This window comes from Notechis scutatus, chromosome 4 (assembly GCF_049901735.1).
Source record: "Notechis scutatus isolate UNSWTSFEM ecotype Mainland chromosome 4, rNotScu1.2, whole genome shotgun sequence".
Classification (NCBI taxonomy): domain Eukaryota; kingdom Metazoa; phylum Chordata; class Lepidosauria; order Squamata; family Elapidae; genus Notechis; species Notechis scutatus.
This window is the reverse complement of record NC_142012.1, coordinates 117,914,248-117,921,981: the sequence shown is the minus strand read 5'-3', so window position 1 is coordinate 117,921,981 and position 7,734 is coordinate 117,914,248. Positions and strand designations below refer to the sequence as shown.

Sequence of the window (7,734 nt, the reverse complement as noted above, 5' to 3'; positions counted from 1 at the left end):
TTTACTTTAGTTTTAAATATTATTTTTGGTTTGATAGATCTCAACTAATACATTTTTAGGAGATATATACTTTTTATTTTATATGTGTAATGTTTTATGTTTATTTTCTGGATAACTATAGTAACAGTAATAGAGGAATGAATGTGTGATTTATTTTTCTAGTTGTTAGTATATTGTTGTAGTTATTTGCTTCATTCTAGTTTTGTTCTTTCAAATTTTGCTGGCATTGACTGAATAAAAATTATTAATTTATTGACATTCCTCATGTATATAATTGTCACAGAGAATCTGCAGTCATGATTGACATTTGGGAGATTCATAAGCAGCTGTCATTTATAACCATAACAGTGTCCTATAGTCATATGATTGACATCTGAGTGCTTCACAGCTGGCTTCTGACAAGCAGTTGGAAGTAGAGTAACTGGCAGTAAAACTGCAAGTCACGGTTATGTGATGTCTCACTTAATGACGTGTGTAGTTTATTTAATGACCACAGCAGAGATAGTGTAAGTCTAGCTTGGTCACATGATGTTTTGCTAAATATCCACACCACTCAGCGATAAGAGTTGCAGGTCCAACTGTGGTCATTAAGACACAACTACTTGTATTGTATAGCATTCGAATATTGTGTACTATGGAACCATATGCAAATGAGGTAACCAATGTATAAGTTTCAAGATCACTTATAGTTTTACTTATTTACTTAGATTTTCCACTTCAGAAATATCTAGTACAGCTATCCAAAGCATCTCTTGAAACCATTAAAAGAGCCATCTTCTTTAGGTTTGCGAGGCTGCTTCAGTAGTAGTTTCAGGTGTCTCTACAAGTATATGTACTTACCATTTTACCGCACAGCACTATACAATAAAATGGGAACAGTTTCCAAGAATAGTTGTATGTATGGCTATTTTCATGTGTCCTTTTGGGGGCAGGGGCGGCAGTATTTTTACAATTTTGTATGGTGCATGGTATGGCTTTTTGTGTTTCACGGCCTTAAATCTATGAGCCTCTTCAATCACTTGGAAACTGTGTAAATGCACAGAAATATGTGCTACCTTGCATAGGCTGGAATGGAAATTCCACTATTACAGTTGGGCAATGATTCTCATTTATACAGCAGGAGTCCAATCTGAGGACAGGTAAAGACAAGTTCAGTCTTGGGCCTGATAGAGGTAAAATATGAAGAAAGCAAGGGAGAAGGGAGAAACTGGGGAAAATTCCAGATGACCCTAATTCCTCATTTTCCCGTTCCTTGAGCAGAAACTTGGGGCAGATACTTATCCCCAGCCTCAGTGACACAGTATAAGCAACACATAGCACGGGTTCCCAACGTCTTCTTCCAACCTTGGCTTGCCCAATCAAAAAATGACCGAGTCTCCAAAAATTTTCTTGGTACGGGTAAGTGGCACCTCCTCCTTCCATTGGCTCCGCTGTCCCCAGCGTCGCCATAAATGCCCCCAGAGTCCTCCGGCCTCCTCAGCAGAGATACGTTTCAGGCGGGCGGGCGAGCGGCGGTGCCATTTGCTCCGGGTTCCTGAGAGACGCGCTCTTCGGCCAGGCTCGTGTGTGGCGCTGCTGTCTTTCCCCTCCAGTTTGGCTGTTTCCGAGGGAGATTCGGATATCGCCGACCGAACCTGCATCTGCTGAATGGTCCCAGGGTGGTCATGAACCAGGCCCCGGACCCCAGTGGCCCAGAGCAACCTGAGAGAGATGCCCGAAGCTCGGCTCATTTCCCGCCGACTGCCGGCAGCGGTCCCATCAGGGGGATACCTCAGACGCCCGGCCTGCCTCAACTCGTGCAAAAGTAAGGGGTGCCCGCGCGTGGAACTGGGAGAGGGGAGGGGAGGAAAGGAGCGAGTGAGGCTAACGGTCGCCTGACCTTTCGTGCCGCTGCGCCGCCTCGCTTCCCGGACAGAGGCAATAAGAGCGTCGGGGAACCCCTTGGCCTTGGTGTCGAATAGCTTCGGAGCTTGGGCGGGCTGCCCCTTTGACTCCCCCCACGGTGTGCCTTCCCGCGGCCACGTGTTAAACGGGGTTCCCAAAGCCAGAAATGTGGTCGCCTGTCACTGTCCAAAAAGTCGTTCGAGGGGGCAAATGGAACTTTACCTTATTTCCGTAGGATCACGTTGCATATTGTTTCTCTTTTCATTTGCTGACTTGTCAAGTAAGAAAAAAAAATATCAAGGAAATCATACAAGTGCAGACTTTACGACCTTCTAGTACTTAGATACTAAGCCCTTAGTTTGCTCATTTAAGCGTTTATTTTTACTAGTCCCGTTTTTGGCCCGGGGTCCTCAAGTGTAGCGGTTCATATTGTGCAACGTAACGGAAGTGTAATCATCGTATAAGAAAATGCACTTGATTAAAGGCTTTATAGCGGTTATAGCGCTAATAAGGATATCTATCTACGGAAGACGAAGCGTTTAGATTTTCCTGTCTGTAATATAGAAAAAGATAGACATGCCTGTGCATATGTATTTAAAATATTTGTAAAATATATCGTTGAATTTCTGACGAAACAATTTTGTCATCTGGTTATAGCGTTAGAATAAAATAAATCAGATTACTGTTTGGTCAGTAATTCTAATATTAAATTATTTTACCAGTTACCTGCATCTCTACACTCTCCTCAGTTTGCTTTTATCTAGAAAAAAACCACATCATTTTAGTCTCTATTGTAGGAAAAAGCTTAATTTTCATATTGTTAATGAGAAATAGTACTAAGAAAATGTACGTGTATATGAATTTATTGAAAAAAGAAAATCATTATGCCTTAACAAAACGAAAGTTTTTTTATTTTGCTACCTTGTTATTAAGTGTCAGTGTTGGTAGAAGTTGAACCTGAAGTGAACCTGAAATGTTGAAGTTGTTTGCAATAGGAAAATATTGTTTTTAAAAAAGCAGGGGGGCACTTTTCATTCCATAGTGAGAATAAAAAAGAATGAGTATACTTTCATATTCTTTAATATTCAGAGGAGTTTAGAGCAGCAGATGCTAATTTCTACTTTGTAATATAGGCAAGAATTTGATTTGTTTTTGTTTAAATATAAAAGAGTGAAAATTAATAAGAATGACAAAGTGAATATTTTCTTTATTGATATGTGGCCAACATTGAAATCTGTATCCATGGTAATAAATTCAATTGGAAAGTACTGTTAGATTCCTGGAGAAGGCTGAATTTGGCCCTCAAGATAAAGCATAGATTTTTTTAAACAGTTTTTGTTTTGGTCATACAATGAAAAACACTTGATGAAGTTATATATCATTGTTTTGAGTTAGTTCTACATGTACTGAAAAGTTGCTTGTTTTTTCAAAACCAATCTTGAATCACTTTCTCCTTAATAAATAAAGCCTGTATCATCTAAATCAAAGATAAATTATAAAGTTTAAAATAGTGTATTTATGAGAAATTTCTGCTGGTGAAATACATTAAAAATGATTGGCAGCCTTCAAAAATTGAAGAAAAGAGCGTAATGTATGCAGCTATCCTCTATCATAGTGGCGTGGTGTAAAATAGCAAATGTCAGAACTTCTGTCTGGGTGGTAGAATATGATCACTGTATTTGTAACTGTACTGCAATACTTAACTTCACTAAACAGAAAACCACTAGTTGTATGTTGTATTTTTGATCATGATTTGAATGTTTTAGTAAAACAAAACAAAAAGGTGGTTGAAATATAGATTTTTAAGTTTTACATGAAAATTTAATTATGAAGAATGTATTTTTAAATTATTACGAAGTTCATGGTGTTTTCCTACTTTTGTCACGTCATTGTAGTTGTGCTTTTAAAGTTGTAGCAACGTTTCGGCAGAATCTCATCTGCCATCATCAGGCTTCTGTATAGTGTTCATCTCTCTCTCTCTATATATATGTTATTAATCTGCAAATTTCCTGTCTGAAAAACAACAACAAAAAAGGATAATTTTCTAAAAGAAGTAAAAGACTTAAGACTTAGATTTCCCATAATTATATGTTTTTCAGGTTTTCTTTTATTGGTTTTTTAAAAGAAAATACTCAATTTGAGTTTATCATGGGTGAAAGGAACCAATTAAATTCTGTTCACTAACAGGAATGACTTTTCCAATTTTATTACAGAATATAAAAAGATATAATAACTTAATAGATATTTGCTGTAGCTCATTTATCGTATAATATAATTTGGAAGACTTGTCAGAAATTATAACAGTGGCCACACAAATATAATGCTCAGCCACTCAGTTCCCTTGAACATGAGAAGATGGCATATTAAATAAATAAATAACTGTCTAGAACTAGAACTACCTTCCTTTTAAAACTTATACAATCTTCAGACTATAAAGATATAGCAACTAATCTATATTTTATTGTTCATTCCAAGTGATGTTCAGTTTGAATTAGCTTTGCAGAATGTAACATTTTGGTGGTTGTAAAATACATTAGTCTTTTCTATAATATTAATGGTACATATGAGTTTTAAAAACTAGAAATTTAATACTTCTGTTCCCATAAGCAGACACACTTGAAAATCATCGCGAATGTATTTATTGATATTCTGAAAATGTAAGATTAATACATTGATATGAGTAAATTTATTAATACTATCAGTGAAGCTTTACTTTAAAGAGGAACTAGTTAGAGAAGCATCCTGCACTTCTGCTTTGATTGAAAAATTGATTTAATTTTAACTGATAACATTAAGAAATGGTAAGAGTTTTAAGAGTGAAATGTACAAAAAATGTATTTTTTTAATTTTATAAAGAGTTTGTAAGTAAACAATTTGATACGAATATTTTTCTTTTGATGGTTTTTGTCACAAGTTGCTAGAAAGATGTAATGCACCAGTTTTATATAAATTATGTATCACTTGCAATCTGTTGATTTGTATCTTAATTAAGACAGTACTTTTGCCTTCTTGCATGTGGAAATACTTTAATTGTTTTGGCAATTTGTTCATAGATACTAATAGAAGAAGCATTTCATAACTATTAATCGTAATTGTTGATTAAATAAATCTATACTTTCTATAAGTGTATAATAGTACGATTGTCAAGTTGCAATAATGAAAAAAGTTATTAAATATGCATCATGACTTGATACAACCATGAACTTTTACTTTTGTGTCCAGATGTCAGACACAACTACATAACTTATGTGGTTTCTGTCACAACCTCGTAACATGTATTATTTGCTCTTTGCTCTCCTGTGGATTCCATTTTTGTCCTTGGCTAAAGCACATAAATGGGTTAGGTTTGTGGGCTATATTTAAATTATCTGAGGGCTGCATAAGGGAAACCTAGAACTCTAGTTTGCCATGCCCTTGTTTAAATACTCATTAAGAATACATGGCTATTTTTATCTGAACACATTTAGAGTAAAACTGAAATTTCTGCAAGATTTCAAAAGAGATTATTTTCTGTGAAACTATATAGTGACAATTTGAGTGCAAATTATTTAAAATTCAAGATGGATTGTCAGAAAAAAATAAGGTTCATTTGAAAGACCATAACTCTGACAATAATGTGAACAAATATGTTTTCCCTGTCACCATTGGATCTGTTCAGAGGTTGAAGTAGTGAGGAATTCATTAAATCCTGATCTGACATATAGGGGTAGTCTGTCAGTATTTTGCTATGGTTGTTCTGCTTAATGTTTCTTGAGAGAAAGAGAAGGTAAATTGCTCATATCTACTCTGACTGGAATGTATTTCTTTTATTAGAAATGTTGGTCTTGTTACACTGATCAGTTTAAGTTCTTGGTTTCTGAGGATGCGCCCCCAAGTCTTTGCAGGAATATTTTTGCAAAAAATATTTTATGTTACTGTAATTATTCTTGACTTGGCAAGAAAAGTCATAAGAACATCTATTTTATTTTAGTGAGGGCCAGTATCAGTACATTTTGACTGAAATGATATCTGTAATGTTGAAAGTGTCAATTAGCCTTTCTTATTAAAATAATTGTTATCCAAAAGTAATTTAGTACTATAGTTTAAAGGATTATATGTTATTTAGAATATACGTTTGGCTTTCTTGGTTTCCAACAACTGTCTACTGGTGAATGAAAGAGCTTTTTAGTAATAAGTACTTAGTAGGAAGTTCTCAAAGAGAAGCTTGTCTGATATCTAATAATGACATTTCAGTAGACAATGTAGGATTTTCCTCCTCTTCAAGCTTTCAAGTCTGTTCAAAATTTTAATTTGTACTTAGCTTTGTAACTTATAATGCTATTTTCTTTTGATACATATATAGTGTGAATATTTTTGGAGGCTATCTAAATACATGGCAACGGATAAATAAAATGGCTCCCCATCCTCAGCCACATTGCACCACCAGCTCTACGAAGACAGGAAGCCTTAGTGAAGTGGTACCACAAAATTACAACTCACCCAACAGCTGTCTAACAACTTTGACATCAACACACAGTGGAAAGCCAAATGGGCTGCTGAGTGCTCAGATACAAGCAATTACATAGATGACCCTACACAAAAGGTACCAGGTTTGACCTTCCTCACCAGCATTGGTCAACTCTGAACAGGATCTGTATGCAACATGGTGTCCACCAGGACTCATTATTTAAGTGGGGTCTTCTCTACCCCTTAGTGTGACTGTGATGCTCCTCGGCAAAATATCCATCATGTCCACCAAGAGCTTTAACATTTGAACTACTATAAGTCCATGTATTTGTCATATGCTAATAAATAAATACATTTTTGGAGGATATGATATAAAATAGCTGCTTTCCTCCTCTTCTATATTTTCTTTCATCATTATCTAGTCCTAAATTATCAAAATTAGTATCTAAACTAGAGGTGTCTTGTCAGAAAAACATGGAATACCTGTGACTCTAGAACTATATGAAATGATATTGGTTGATGGTCTTTTTGTGGGTTGGGGATGGGGGCAGCCTGAAGCCATGTGTCCGTATTAGTTTTATTAGACGTCCTAGCAGTATTTAACACAATAATTTATCAGGATTTTTTTAGACAGCTGAGAGCTATCTTGTACAATCTAGTCACTTATAGATGTATTAAAATTCAGTTTCCATTACCATCCAGCATTGTGAAGAAGCCAGTAATTCAGAAGACTATCAAGTTGGGGAAGGTTGGTTCAAAGATTTGGCAATTAATGTTCAGATATATGCTGTTGTCTGATTGCTTATCTGTCTGAAATATTTTTATCAGTGCATCAAGTGGATTGGTGATTTTAATGTCATTTATACCTATGTAAATAATATAGTATTAAATAATATAATAAATAATAAATAATATATTATTACAACTTTTGTTTGAATTATTTTCTTAATTCCTGTCCAAAATATGTTATTCTTGATATTTTTCTAGAATTCTAAATATTCTGCATAGGACATATATGTTTTTGGGGAAAATCTATATAATAGGCCATGGAGTCTTCAAACTTGCCAGCTTTAAGACTTGTGGACTTCAACTCCCAGAATTCCTCCTCCAGTCATGTTAGTTCAGGAATTCTGGGAGTTGAAGTCCACAAATCTTAAACTTGCCAAGTTTGAAGACCCCTTGTTTTAGATTATCTATGTATAACTGTCCAGGAAAATCCCACAAATTTTAGGAGCAGTATATGTGGTAAATGTTGGTGGAATCCATTTAATTCAGGAGAAAAGACCTTTCTGCATTGGTTTATTTAGGAAGAAGAAATGATCAATTGTCTTCTTGTCAACAGTTCACCTGGTGATTTGGATTTGTGAGAAAAGCATGCATTTGCTACCCATCTCACTGTTTGAA

The 7,734-nt window shown here is 35.3% G+C and overlaps 1 long non-coding RNA gene across 1 annotated transcript; it reads left to right on the top strand.

The window, feature by feature from the left end:
* The first annotated feature begins 1,666 nt into the window (after positions 1 to 1,666).
* On the top strand, positions 1,667 to 7,250 carry LOC148130879 (uncharacterized). The gene is made up of 2 exons (XR_015749409.1): positions 1,667 to 1,804; positions 6,227 to 7,250. It is a non-coding gene; the product is annotated as an uncharacterized LOC148130879 (long non-coding RNA).
* Positions 7,251 to 7,734: the final 484 nt, after the last annotated feature.